The sequence below is a fragment of the Cheilinus undulatus genome, linkage group 1 (genome assembly GCF_018320785.1).
Source record: "Cheilinus undulatus linkage group 1, ASM1832078v1, whole genome shotgun sequence".
Lineage (NCBI taxonomy): Eukaryota > Metazoa > Chordata > Actinopteri > Labriformes > Labridae > Cheilinus > Cheilinus undulatus.
The window spans coordinates 39,644,385-39,660,064 of record NC_054865.1 but is presented as its reverse complement, the minus strand read 5'-3'; the positions used below and the strand labels follow the sequence as shown (position 1 = coordinate 39,660,064).

Sequence of the window (15,680 nt, the reverse complement as noted above, 5' to 3'; positions counted from 1 at the left end):
TAACTAGTTAGGATGGGAAATAAATCACAATTATGATTAAACCACAATATGTCCTGCTGCAAATGTTTTATACTATTTTTTTCTTCTTACATTTCTTATTTTTGGAAAATATGTTTATCTAAAAATGAGAATGATGTTTAAAAAAAAAGCCCATTTGCTTCAACACAAAAATTCTCATTGCATCTGCAATACGATCTGAAAATTCATGGATAACTATAATAATTATATTTTAGCATTAAAAATATTATTTGGGTTAAAGAGCTTCTACATATTAGTGTATTATCCATTGCAGAAACATAAAAATGATTTTGGTCATTACCAATGCTGTTAATTTAGGGCAGCTGTGGCATAAACCTTACTCTGGGTGGTGGTCTATTAAATTTGTTAAGCACTGTACGTAGCTATGAGAACAGCCTAAAACGTATATTTACGTTGTGTTTTTGCACTGCGAATGTCGTCCAGTAGAGAGCGCTGTCGGCTGAAGAACTAAAGTATGTGCTAAGACCTGATTAAGACACTGTGCAATTACATTTTGATTAATGGTATACTTACACACAAACCACAAATGCCATCAGATTTTTGAAGACTGTCACACACAGAGCACTGTGCAATGCAGACACGGTCTGCATGTGTTTCTTTAATTTCCCTAGGGATTAATAAAGTATCTATCTTATCCCAAACATCATCTAAACAAGCTATTTTCATAATCATGCCTTCCTGTTTACTAGAAATATAGCTAGTCTGTGAAAACGTTGGAATTAAGACATGCAAATTTGCGCCCAACGTAACCCCATCCTTGTAAATAATCCAAGGCAATGTTGTCATGAAAGCGACGTGTAAGGGTCAGCTTGATTGACAGAATGAGTAACCAAATAACAGTGGATGAGTTTGAGCTTAGAACCAATAGGAGCATTCGACTCATGTTCTCTCGTTTCCTTTAGACCACGGGTATGTTTAGTTTGTTTACCCATACGCTCCGTTTCGTTGCCGACGCTTACTCGTGTTAGAATCGAATGGTTTTGGGCAAACATCGAGAGATGTGCTCATACTTTACTGTGAGTAGGTCTGATAATACAGATCATGTAGGCGTCGATTGGATGCACTGATTCCGAGCGTTGCTGAACGCCTCCGTATGTCCAGGTAAAAAAAATCGAAGTGCACAAAAACGATTTAAAATGACCCATGAGGAATCAAAACAATAACATCTTGACACACTTGAGTTCCTAGAGGTGTAGAGAACGAATGCACCCAATGTCGGTACTCCATTTCCTTTTCGAAGTCTCCAACTACATAATGGAGTGTGGTCTCTAGCGTTGGAAACTGGGACCTGCGGTCAGCCACGTTGGCGCTTCACTTGTACTTGTTCTGACGCGAGAGCCGCGTGCTGTGAAGACCCAAAATGGCGTCAGTTTCAATCTGTGCGGAAACGATATCCGCCTACAGCACCACAGCCAATCAGAAAGCTCGTCTCAGACCTGAAGCGTTTCCGTCCCGGGCGTCCATACACCGAAGTCAAAGGCCGCTCGAAAACCGCACGTACTGGTTGGCGGAGAGGATTAAACCGAAACAAAATATGATCTTTTGATGGTTTACCTTCACCCAAGCGAGACTACCGTCGTGCAAATGGAGTCTTTAAGGTTCGAAGTTTGTGGTGAAGACGAAATAGCTACGCTGTAAACGAGGCTTCGTGGATATTTTATTGTTTTTTTTTCCTCTGGACGTCTGTTTGTTGGTCTACACGGTTTAACAAGCTAGCGCTAGCCGCGATACTAGTGAGCTGCTTGAGCTGCAATGGTCGACGCGAGTTTATGCGTATGTCTCCAGACCTCCAGATACTGAACCGACGGCGACAAATGGGACCATCCAGCATTGGCCCAAAACATCGCGGCATAGACTAAATTTAAAAATCAGATCTCTGTTTCAGTTTGTGGAAATTCATACTAAGGTAAGTTGCATTTATATTAATCTAAGTTATGCTGTATCGGTCTCTGAAGGGGAACTTGATTCCCTACACTGCTGTTATTGTACATGCTACATATACAGACTGCAGCACATGCACATGCACAAACACATAGGGGTCCATGGCCCTGCAAAGCTAATGCATTTACAACAACAAACTGACTTGCTGCCCCCGTGGCTAACGCTGGGTTGTGTATGTTGCGGCAAAGGTCAACTTGCAAGAACTGGATATTTGGGACTTGATAGCATAAAGATGCAAAACATGTGCCTCGTAGTGGTTATATAAACTTTAGTATTATTTTTCTAAAGTGGAAGTCCTCTAATATCTAAGTTTACTGCTCCACTTTTTAAACATGGCTTTACTTAGATGTTGTTATATTATTTGAAGTATTGGCTATTTGATACGTTTGTAGTTTTATTTCCCCTTGCTGGAAATTTAAATTCATATCCATGTGTAATGTGAATTGCACTGCCAGTGATTTTATTTTAGACCATACCCAAATAAGGAGGATAATTAATGCTGCAGATAGGTAAACCATGTCTACTTATAATGTACTAGTTCACGTTTTAGTTAGCTTTATCATGTGAGTAATCAATTTCACTTTCAACTCCTTCCCCTTATCTACAAGTGATGTTTGGCTTAGATTTTTCCAAGAATTTACAGTTCCCACTTGCAAGATCCAAATCAACAAGTATCATCAATATTCTGTAGGAAGAGTATTAATTATATCCTCATTTGTACCTCTCTTGGGATCAGAAGTAGTGTATATTTATCAGCTTCTCCAGTCTTAATGCTCACTGTAATGCATTCCTGTCATGAAGCACTGTCTTGCCTATTTGCTGGTCTGCTTCAGCACTAAAGCAAAACGGATGTGCTACAAGCCCCCCATTACAAAAGCAATGAATTAGTTTGTCAGAACCAAAACACACCAAGATGATTTGAGAAATAACATAGCTTTAAATGCCAACAAGCTACCTAGATTTACCAGAGACTCAGTATAAGAAGTAAGCAGTCTAACACAGTGGGCTTTGCAGATAGTATTAGTGTCACAATTATTAAAGTTAGGTCAGTGTGGTACTTGTGTTTCTGTGCTCTAAAACTTGAAAAGGAGGGGCACAACATGGTGGGATTTGAAATGTGCTGGAGAGGAAATAGAATATGGAGGAGATGCTCTCCACTTTGGTGCAGTACCAATGCTGAGGAAAACACTGCAGTGCCGCTGGTGGTGTTTTCCATCCACCAAGATACTGAGAGTGTTTTAGCTTGTTGGGGCGTTCATGTTGACTACACTGCAGAGGCAGTGATGCATATCTCTGTTTCCCTGGAGCTTGTGTAGGTCCTATTTCTCTTTCATAGGTAAAGCCTCAGTCCAAAGGCTATCATCACATGCCTTGTTCTGTTTACATGAAGGTTGTGTTGTATAATTTAAATCTAGAGTAGGTGTTTACTGACAAATGCCATCTCTGATACTTAACCATATATCTCTGATATGGCGTTAATTGTCAATGCATTTACCTCCCAGGTTTCATATATATTGCGTGATTATATATTTGTCTTTTGGAGTAAATAATGTTGCATTTTATGAAGCTTTACTTTGATTTGTAAGTAGCAAACTAAAGATACTAATGAGATGTTTGTAGCTGGGTATGCTCTTCTGAATCAGGAAATACGAGAGTCAGTGCAGACTTCAAAGACTCTTTCAGCACTAGGTATCTATGAGGCAGCCTTACACCCAACAACTTTCCCTCCAATTTTAAAGTCGGAGTAAAATCATGGGAGTCTTGCTAAAGTTGCAGCTCGTTCCCATGATCTCAGTCGTTAGGTTTAAGGTGGTCTTAAGGAGGTCTCATTTTTTGCCATTTTAAGGTGGTCTTTCTACAGTCTTGGCGTTACTACAATATCAAAGGTGTTTGATATTGTCATCAATCTTAAGTGTGGTCATATGCAAATTGTGTTTTTTGTGTTTCACTTTTATTCTGAAGTGTTTCCGGGATAGTTTTTTGGTTGTTGCAGTAACATGCAAAGTTGCTTTGGTGTTTAACTTTTCTGTTGTGTCCACTCGATGTTAATAATAAAAAAACAAAGAGATATTAACTTAAATGCAATCTTCTTCACATCTCGTTCTCTATTGAGAAATTGTTGTCGTGAAATTCCACCTGATGCATGATGGGAAATAATCTGAAAAGGAATTGTATTATAGTCTTGTAGTTAGTGACCCACAGTCTTTGCAAAATCTCAGTCTCAAACTAAAAACTCAACGGCTTGCCAACATATTGTCTTTAGATGTGAGAGGGTCTCAGATGTCAGTCTTTTTAGAGTCTTTTTTGAGTTTTAGCAAAGTCCTCTGGTGTAAGGCCGGCAATAGTTGGAAACAATTGTTTTAAGCATATTTAAGAGTAAAATGATAGAAGTAGTGTCATAACTAATAATGAACACTTATGAGCTGACTGTTCAACTGACAGTTTTGCATCTGTTTCTTTAGTCAGACCTGAGACTTAAGCCAGGCCCTCTGCCTGCAACAGGAAATGGAGCTCTGTGAGGTCAGAAAGGTCATGAGCTGTGAATGTGACTGATGGTTAAGTTTTGAGTAAATTAAAGGCAACAGTTCGATGTTTCTGCTATGTACCTCCTAACAGTGGCTCTTCTCTTCCAGTTAGTCAGACCCAGTAATTTTGATCTTAAGTACAAAAGTGATGACCCCTGTGCAGCCTCTTAAGTTTTTTTTCACATCAGACCATTGTAATTTGAGGAAGTAGCATTATACATGACCTCTATTGATCCGTTGCTCCTCTTTTTAAGGATTTTTGTTGTTTGCGTGTCTTTTAAATGGCCTACCTTGTATTTTCAGTAGCTTACTCAACGGCTGAATTCATCTCACACACAAATGAGCTGATGAGTGCTGGCAACAAAACAGAACATGAGTAAAAGCAAGAGAACAGGATGTTATTGAGCTCTGTGTTTGGGTTGAAGAGGACACCCAGATGGTTATTACGGACAAGAATTGTTCTAAAACCCTCTGTGTAATAGTACTGAAGCCGAGGCTGTAGAATCTGAATGTGAATGGAATAGACACAAATGATGAAGCGTCCATCAGGGAGGACCAAAACAGAGCAGAATGAAAGAGCACTGCAGTAGCTGCACGCTAGAGATGATGCAACAGAATATATGACGGCATATTAATCTTTTCAATGGATTCTCATGACAACAGTAACAATCAATGTAATTATGCCTGTTAATCGTTTAGGTCAGACTAAAATTGGGCTTGTAAAATACTTACAAATGTGTTAGTCCGACTAAAATTTTACCAGATATAATTTTCAAAGTTGGACCTGGACATTTTGGCAATGTGGTTGGAGACTAATTTTCTCGTCCATGTACAGTATTAAAGATGTTCCCAGGTGGCTGTTTCCCTGTTTGGCTAAATGCCCATTTAAATTACATTTAACTGACTAGTCTAAAGAGGAGAAAAGTACTTAGAAATCAGTCAAATTCATCCCATGCTTGGATATGTCGACCTCCCATTATGTGAGTATGTAGTCAAAGTTTGAGTCTTTTTTTTTTTTTTTTTTTTGATATTTCAGCATAAATGAGGATGAGGGAAGTAGAGGAGAATGAAAACTATGCACTGATAAATTGTCAAGAGGAGGGATGAGGAAAATCTGTTGAAAAAAAAAAACAAACTTTCAAAATAAATTGAAGAACAGTCATGCTATTGTAACATGCTTAGTATTTGTACTTAGTATCGGTGAGCACCCAAATCGAAGCACTTTTATTCATATTTGTGCACCCCTGAAAAAATGTCATACCACGCTGTTCCTACCACACGCTAACTGCTAAGCTCATATTTATGTCCAGCAAAGTGCCGGGGGAAAGTTCTGACAGGAAGTCAGCGGCTATTAACTAAAGCTACAGTGGCTTCTAATGGCGGGGGACTTCACTACATTTTAAAAAAGGCGTCAGACCTGGATTTTAAGCCCATAATTAAAAAAAAAAAAAAAAAAAGGTAATTAGTTTAACCAACTCGTAAATCTTGCACCAGCTAACATGATCCACTAACTTAACTGTTTAACCATGCACATCCATATACAGTGTAGATCCAACTTGGCCTTGGTGTTCTGCACATGCCCCTGCAGTTTCTGAGCCATGTTTAGCCATGTTATCCAAACAGTAGAAATGCATAGCTCAGCAGAGTGCATTGCAAGTACAGCATAGACTAGAGCAAGGTTCCCCAATTACTTTTTCCTGAGGGCCAAAGTATCTCAAGGACAGAAAGCTGAGGGACAGAAATTGATTTTTTTTTTTTTTGAACACCATTAAAATGTCATGTATGTTCACATATATAGTGCTTTACAAATTTATTAGACCACCACCCAAAGTAAGGTTTATGCCACATGAAGTGCTTTAATGCGGACTCTTTTATTTTAAGTGAGGTCTTGGCATTTTACCATTTTGAACAGGAATGAGGAATTTCAAACTGAATTTACCTTTTTATACCCAAATTTGAGCCGGCTCACTGGGCTTCTCTGAGAAGTCAGAAATTAATCAAGCATAACATTCAACCACTAAAACTAATTTTTCTGTTCAGGAATGCAAGTAAATAACTATAATTTAACCTATTAATCAAGAAATAATAGTGTGCTTTACTAGTTTTTCAGGGTTTTTTTTGTAAATCAGTAAATTTGAAAATTCATGGATAACAATAATAATTATAATTTAGCATTGAAAATATCATTTGGGTGAAAGAGCTTCTACATATTTGTGTATTAACCATTGCAGTGATTGATTTAGGTAATTACCAATGCTGTCAATTTAGGGTAGGTGTGGCATAAACCTTACTTTGGGTGGTGGTCTGATAAATTTGTTAAGCACTGTGTGTGTATATATATATACACACATATATATATTAGTGTTGTCATGATACCAACATTTTGGTATCGATACCGGTACCAACATGTATTTTGATACTTTTCGATACTTTTCCAAATAACAAGAGAATACAAAAAATGTCATTATTGACTTTATTTTTATAGAAAATTTTAGAACTATAACTATGCATCAGTAAAAAATTAATGTGTTAAAAAAAACATAACATGTCATTGTTTGTTTCTGTCAGTGTTTTAGGATACAGAAAAAAACTACAAACAAACCAAAAGAACAGATATTTTCTTTGTGTGGGATTTTAAGGTTTAAAAAGCTAAAAGCTAATATTATTACCATCATTATTACTTTAAATACTTAACCATTTACTGATATGAGAGTGTATATATATATATATATATATATATATATATATATATATATATACTGTTTATCAAAAACATTTTTTCTTTATTTGTCAAACTTGATATTATCTAAAGATGTTTGGGCAGGCACAGTTACAGACAGCATGACATGAGAAGCACCACCTTCTGATTGGTTGAAAATCCTCCCAAGATGCTTTGCATGACAAAATGATCTCACTGCCCAAAACAAAGATGGCAGCACCCGCAGAAGATAACCAAAACACGATCGAAAATGGAATAAAAATTGATAAAACAGCATTTATAATCAGCTCCAACGCGGTGGATTTAATCTTTAAAGACCCGGAAAAGTCACTGAAGTTCCAGGCTTGTTAGAACGGCATCCTTTAGAGCTACAAGGACGTCCAGGGTAGCAAATGAACGGCGAAACCGTCAGCTTTCACGAGAAAAAAACGGTAAGCGGCTGTCATGTATGGTTCAAAAGTTATTATTGTTTTTATAAACTATGCACTTTTTATACGACAATGGCCATCCATAAGGGTTAAGGCTTGCCTGCTTGCTCCACCTTGCTCACCACGGCTCAAATTACAATGCGGTGATGTTACATAGCGACATAAAAAAAAAAAAAAGTACCGGTCTCATCCAAGCACAGTATAGTACCTTTTTTAAATGCCTCAGTACCCCGGTACTAAATTAGACAAAATAATCCTTCTCCTCTGGTCTTAAAAATCATGCAGTCTGTATCAGACTCTTTTTGGACGGCATGTTTGCAGAGCTGAGGTGAAGCAATTGTGCTGCTATGCGCTCTGCTGTGCGTCTTTTTATGATGTTCCTCCCTTCTCTAAACAGAGTTCAATGTACCATATCTAACTAATTTATTGCATCGTATAACATCCTTTCCTTGCTATAATTACAGAAAGATCATGATAAATCAGTGAAAATTTGTATTTTAAACACCTAAGAAGGTAAATATTTAAAATAAATACATTTGTAAAAATTTCCATCATTTTCCCAAATGTCTCGCGGGCCAGATGACACCTGTTGGTGGGCCGGAAGTGTCCCATGGGCCACCATATGGGGATGGCTGGACTAGAGTATTTTAAAGAGGTTCAAAGTTTGTCCATGGTTTCATCATTTAACAACTGATTGCTGACTTGAAAGCCAGCTCAGCTTGAAAAAGGTCCCAGCAGTTGCCAGATGAAAGGTGGCATGTTGTCACCTTTTGCAAAGGAAAACGTGTTTCCATTGATGAATCGATTCCCCTCTGGTGCTTGTATGCTGGGGCAAGGAACATAGCCAAACTATAACCACAACCTGAGTTAAGTGTCCATTTTGACATTCTGACTGTCTTTGCTTGTTGTATTCTGCTCATTAATATAGTCTTTCAAGGTTATTGTAAGGGGTGATGTTTATCTGTTAAAAAACCTTTCAAGACCAGTGATTTTCTTTGGGTTCTTTTGAATGCCGAAGTTGGGGTGACAATGTTCAGTTACAAGATTTTTATTTGATTTGACAGCTTTGACAGTCGATTGGTGCTTCAATACTGTTTAATGCATCAGGCTCACAAAAATCATAACAACCCATTAAAGTAGGCAGTGGTGATAAAATATGGATCAATATTCTGTGACTGCATTGAGTAACTGATTCTGTAAATGTGTCATGAAAGTTTATAACTGTCAAGATTCCCTCAGTAGTGAACAGAAATAGTCAAACCCAACTCCACAAGATAGCACACTTTTTAAAAGTTGTTTCAAGGCTTACAGCCCCTAAAAATCCTGAATTCTGCATCAAGATGTAATTATTTATGCAAACACAGAACTGTCTGTTCATCTGTTTCCCTTTTCTTTTTTCTGCTGTAGTTAGCCAGATCAATTTAGATGGCGACTTGATAAAGCAAAAATGTATTAGTATGAGCACCAATTAAAAGAGACAGATGGACAGGCACGTCTACATCCAAGAGGCAGTGGAACCAATCTTAGCTAACAGGTGATCAAATTGAACATTAGGCCTTAGGAAGCATTTGGACGCCGGTGATCCAGACACATTTGCTGGAGAAGTCTCAGAAATTCAACAAGCTGTTTTTGCCTCATGTTGACATATGTTCCTTGAAAACAAGAGTGTTGCTTTTCAGATGTTTATGAAGGGAAAATATTCACAGATTGTGTTTAAAAACTTTAATAAACTTGTGATTGTACAAACAAATTTACACTGGTTGCTACTTCAGCTACCTTGTCAGAACGCATCAGCAGTTATTGGCAACCATTTCTCTGGCAATGGAGTAATTACACCACTTTGAGGCAAGATTTCCTTTTCCATGGGGCATTTATCTCCACAATGTGTAGGCTGTCCCTGAAGGGACATCATTCATTTGTTGAGTCTTAGTTCAACAATAGAATGTAAGTTAAAAAGCAGCTTTACTCATGCTTGCCTTAGTAGTGTAGGCCTGAAAAAATCTTTGTGACCCATGCATGATTAAGGGAATAAAGACTGCCTAAATAACATCATGATGCAGGTTTGTAAAAGAAGAAACTAAAAAATACAAAGCTTTATCAAGTCTGTCATCAAAAGGCAAAGGAAACAACTTTTAAAATTGAGGTGGACTGATCAGTTTTGCAGGGCCGATATTGATTATTGGTCATTTATGTTGTGGTTCTCAACTGGTGGGTCAGGGCTTAAAAGTGTGTGGTGGAGCTGTTTTCAGTGGGTTGTGAATGTGTGTCTGGAGAAAAAATGGTGGCAAAAAGTCAATGAGGTACTGAAGGCCTTGGTGGAGATGCGTTATTTCTTACTATGGGTAATTTTCAATTTTTTAGCACATTTATTGCTTTATCTTGTAATAACAAATAACAAAACTGCTTTTCTTACTCTCAATGAGGTAAATCTCTAGAAATTGGCAAAAGTGCATATGTAATCATGGGGAAATGGTTGAGAATTCTGGGAAATTTGGGCCACAAATTTTCATTGAAGAAACTGGCAAGCCTTGAGTCTGGACCAGCTGAGACCAATAACTGATATACATTTATTATGATGGACAACATGTACTTCATGGGGGAAGAGTTTGATTGCATGATCAAAAAAATGAAGGAAAATAAAAAAACATAGCTATGGCTCTATCAACATGAGAAATGGCACAGAGGAAAACAGGAATAGATTTCGCATGCTTACTATGTCGGTGGCACCCAGGCTTAAGAGCTGATTAGCTCGTACTCATCCAGCCAGTCAGATTGTGTTGTAAACAAGACATTTGCTGAGACTGTAAGAGTAAACAAATAAAGCCAGAGGGACACCTTGTAACACCTTGTAATGCATGTACTAATGATCAGCAAAAGGCCAAATATCTGCCTCAATAATAGGCCAGGCCGACAATCCATTGACCCTATTTAAAATGCAGGTTTTTGAACAAAGGTTGGTTTGATCTTTTCTGATACTTCTCGGTTAGTCGGGGCATTGAAAGACTGATTGGCTTTTGTTACACAGTGTGAGACAGATTTGTGGTGTAGGTTGAAATGTTTAGGTGGTAATGAATTATTTGCTGCAGATGTCTGTTTACAGAGATAAATAAGTTTTATTAGAATGCTATTGATGGTTATAGTTCTGCCTTGTTGTTGTCAGTTTGGAACATTTCTACTGATGCAACTGACCAGTAAAGCTGAGACTTCAAACAGAAACTGGAACATTTCATGTGCTGAAAGTCACGACTATTGTGCACAGATTCTACATTTTTTAAATAAAATCTTCAAAGAGTTTCCCACTTCAATACATAAATATAACACATACAAAATTTCTGAACGCAATATTTTTCTGCTTGCCAAAAGATGAGCCAAACCAAGCACTGCCCAACTTGACCAAACTCATCGCCCATCATGCCTCAGTGTTTAGACATCCAGTGTGTCCATATGTGCTCTGTAGGAGACTGGCTATTTCCCCATTTAGTTCTGTGATTTAATTTTCTAACTGAGGATGTGAATGTTGTTAGTAATTATGTCTAGTATCTGTTCTTAATTAGCGTTGATGTTGGTATTTACATGTTTGCTGTCTTAAATGAGTAAGCAAGGCAATAGCCAGCTAAATTATGTGGCATATACAAAGAGTACAATGGTTGTCTAATATTAACACACCTTTCCTGTCCATGGTGGCTCCCTGTTTATGTCACCACTGGGTTTATTTTTTATCCATGGTTGTAGTTTGCTTATGAGAGCACTTGTTTTCATTTCCTTACCTAGTATATTTAAAGTAGCATCCAAAATACTGTTTGTTTTTAAGTAAGAGCAGTAAAGTAAAACAGAAATTAGTATATTCTGGTGCCTTTAATAGTACTTGATACTTTGTTGAACTTCATTGATCATTACTGCAAACCTTTTCATGGTTCCAGTGAAGGAATAACAAAACCGGTTGTGCTTCTTGCAATTGCCAAAAGAGCCTTTAGTTTTAACTCCAGCACCCACTCTGCCTGCCTTCTGTCCATGCTGCCTCTCCCCTCCCCCTCCCATGCAGAGAGTGTGGTCCTTTTAGGTAAACAAGCATGGCTACTCCTGTTTCTTGCCTGCCTTTGTCCATCTCTGCCTTCCCTTCTCTCCCATGTCTTGGTTTCTCTCTCGCTCCCCTCTCTTCCTCCTTTTTGAGTTGTGTAAATCTTTTATAGCTGTTCTTACCCGCACAATCTCTGTGGATACACAAATGGCATCTGAAGCCCTTTGAAACTCAGCCTGTTCCTTTGCCCCCTCCTCTATCCTCGAAGCCAAATGGAACAAAATGGCGGGCCCCAATCCTGCTGTTTCCCTCAGGGACTGTAGAGCCTCATTTCAGGGTTTTGGAGGTCCTGATGGTTGATGGCGTCTCCAACTCGTGTTGCGCTGTGCTTACTTCCTTGCCTTCCGCTGTGCTGCTCTTGATAATATTTTCTCTTCCCTGCATCTCGTTCACATCAAAGGGAAAGGTTCTTCATTCTGGCGTGTTGCCGCTTCTCCAGAAATGTGCTCTTCACAGATGTGGCTTTTGATCTTTCTGATCAGGGCCTGGCAAAGGGATATTTTGTGCTCCAATTTTTTAACTGAATGAACTGGTATACTCAAATCTTATCTCAGATATGCAATAAAAACATATCCCTTTCACATCATAACTTGGGCATAAAAGCAACTGGGCTGTTTTATCATATTTATTTAAGGTATTCACAATCCCATTATGGTATCAGTGTTGGTTTCAGTTAAATCGAAATGTTTGTATCGTTGTTAGAGAAGCAAAGGATTTAATAGTCCCCTGTGAACTTGGAGTTGGTAAATAAAGTCTGACAGAGACATCTGTCTAGGCCACGATTAGATGACTATGATATCATATGAAAATGGCTACGTTTTACTGCATTTTGGCTGTTCATTCAAAGGATGACTGCATTTTAGGTGCTTAAAAATGTATGGTTTGAAACAAGGGTTTCAGAGTGCAAACTTCTGATGAAGCTAGTTTTCTCTATACCAGCAGTATAGAGCTTCCTCTGATCACACAAACACACACATGAGCACATAACGGTTCCTGTCAAAAGCCTTGTACAAGTAGGTAGACTACAACAACTAGTGTAGACTCACTCCTGTAAGTGTTGATCACACTCAGTCAGCATTTTCTTCAGATTAACTTCCTCTGTAGTTTAGGGCCAGTCTGAGTAGCAGTCATTGTCTGTCCACACAAATGTTTGTGTATTGGTAATTTTTGTATGTTTGCATCTCACAGCTCTAAAGCCCCATCCACACGAATTCAGAAGTATACTTAAAAGTTTTTTTTTTTTTTCTCTCTTTTTTTTTTTTGCTGAATCAGCGTTTCATCCACGCAGAAACAGCGTTGTGGGAGGAACGCTACTTTTTAAAAGTGAACAAATCTGTAAATGCTTACCATTTCATCTCCATATAGACAGCCAACCACATCTTTCTTGAAACAATTATGTCGTACATTGCATAGCCAACTTAAGCTGCATGTGCGTGTCAAGCAAAAGCTACAATGGCGTATTACAGGGTTGTGTTCATGCTGCAGAAGCTACTGAGCCCTTTTTCACCACAGAGAACAGTATCTAAGAACCAGATGTTCTTAGATCCACTGCGGAGAACAACCAGAAGGGCAACCAGGAGAAAGTTTTGGGCAGTTTTCCATAATCTTCTCTCTTTTGGTGCATTTCCATGGCAGCGTTACAGCACCGCTTGCAGGCTTGGCATATATACTACAGTGGTTCCGTGCTTACGCAGACATTTCCAGGAACGATCCCGTGTTTATAGAAAAACTATTTCAAAATGAAATATATTGCTTTCGTCTCCGTGTGGACAAGGCCTAAAGAAGGAAGTTTATGTCCACGTGTGTAGTCCTTGATCAACTACTCTATTTTTTGTCATTTTTGCAGATTTGTGAGCATGGCAGTTGTTATAATGTTGTCATCTGAACACTGAAATCTTCTGAAAATGTGATTCCAGTGGATTGTTGCCTTGAATCATCTGCTCATGTGTCATGTTAAATGGCCCAAAGGGGCTTGGCCATTGGTTTGTTTGAGTCCCCATTTTTGTCACTGGAAGATTACTACTGAAGTAGCTGTTCTGAAATCTTTCAGTTAAATACATTATAGTCTCTGCCATGAAAATGTTAACCTGTGAGGCTAAAGCTATTGGGCAAAAAGCCTCTGTGTCTCAGTCTGAGCACTATGAAGGACAAATGGTATGAATCTGGAGAAAACTGTTGGTCTTTTGAGTAGATTGTCCCTTTTGGTGGGCTGATTTCCAATTTCGGTTTTTTCCTGGTCTGACTGCTGACACTGATTTCCTTTATTTATAAAAAAGGATAATTGACAGCAAAAAGAAAAAGGATTTTTTTATGTTTACAATAAAACCCTGTTGCATACATGACCATCACTCATTTTCACTCAGGGGGGTTTCACACTAGGGACCTGGGTTCCGATTCAAGTACACTTGTCCCCGGAGTCTGGTACCATTTGGTCATTATGAATGCCAGTGTGCTGTGCCAGAGTCTTCTAGGAGGATGGTCCTGGGCATGATTCATGTATATTTGGGCGATGTGAATCCAAACAAGTCTGAATAACAACTGGGTACTTTTCGTTTAGTAGAGTTGTAAAAGTATTGCTAAACTTTTCCGGTCTCTTCAAAGACTATTGTTTGTGTAGCATGGGGTGTGTGGATCTGCCATGGACATTGAGATGCCTTTAGGCAAGAGGGCAAGTCTCTGTGTATATTCTCCAGTTTGTCAGTGCATTTTCTCCTCTGGGCGCCTAACGTTCACACTACTGACATATTAGCTTGATTGTGTGGCTGCAGTGTTGGTTTTTATGTGGTTTTGCAAAGTTAATGTAACAGCTCAAGTGTATTTATGTCTGATCTGCAAAAATCAAAGCGAGAGCAGGCTATCAGTCAGGGCCATACAGGCTGGAAATTGGTCAATTCCGATAACCAGCCGATTTATTGGTGCATGTCTAGTTTTGATGGGATGTGCTGTTTAGCAGGAGTCTGTATGAGATGATTTATTATCCAACGTGTTGGAAAATTTCCTGAGGTTAGTCGGCCAGTTTGTGTGCTGTGTCTCTCTGGACTCAACTGCTCTGGTCTGTTCAGCCTGTTGCTGACGCTCAGGGAAAATGACAAGAAGGTTTGCTCACCTGGGCCAGTCAGACTTTTCTGTTTCTCCTCAGCTTTATTGCTGCTTTTTCCATGAAGGTACTTATACTTTCTTTTAAACTGAAAATGCACACATCACAGCAGTATACCTTATAGTGAAATTAATAAAGTAAGATATTTTGATGCTAGTTTTACGATAATGCTTTGTCATTAATCTTGAGCATGTTAGTCACTAAATTGTAAAGGTCTGTTTTGTGCAGTGCTTTGTTGAGTACAGATCTCCAAGCATCTTTTGGAGGAGTATTTTTCAGCAACATGTGAAGGAGGGGTGTTAGGATGATGGTATGCAACACTGCCGCTATCAAGATTATTTTTGCTGTTAACTAGAGACTTTGCAAGTCAGGGTGCATTGAGTATCCTTCTGCCGCATCTTAATTCTGTTTTCCTCACAGTTTTGTGGTGAAAGACCCCAGAATATTTACTTAAGCAGTCAGAATGCCAACTCTGATATTTATCCTTCTTTGCTGTGGTGTCATCTCCCTTTAAATATGGCAGCAATGTGAAATAAGGTCATATCAATGGTAAAGGACACGTGAACATGGTTTAGCTGTCTTTTCATCACTGCAAAGATGAATTGTATTTTTCTCTGTCAGTATATTTCCTTAGTCACACTGTGGTAAATACAACGGTCTGGGATTTCTTGCCTTTCTGAGACAGCTTCTGTTGTGCTCAGAGGCAAACATCTGTATCAGTTTTCTCGTGTCCAGTCGTCCTCATGCTGGATGAGCTATAAGCTGAGAGAGGGGGTTAGAGTGTTAAGACAAAGTGTTGGGTGGGGGAGGGTGGAGGTGGTGTGGCCTGGCTGAATCTCAATCACTCAGACCC

General features: G+C 38.7%; 1 protein-coding gene across 1 annotated transcript in view; it reads left to right on the top strand.

The window, feature by feature from the left end:
• The first annotated feature begins 1,528 nt into the window (after positions 1 to 1,528).
• The window catches only part of ankrd11 (ankyrin repeat domain 11), a 156,470-nt gene continuing 142,318 nt past the window's right edge, over positions 1,529 to 15,680 (top strand). Inside the window, exon 1 of the mRNA XM_041792500.1 lies at positions 1,529 to 1,945. The gene's annotated coding sequence lies outside the window, so the exon portion shown is untranslated. The remainder of the gene's footprint in view (positions 1,946 to 15,680) is intronic.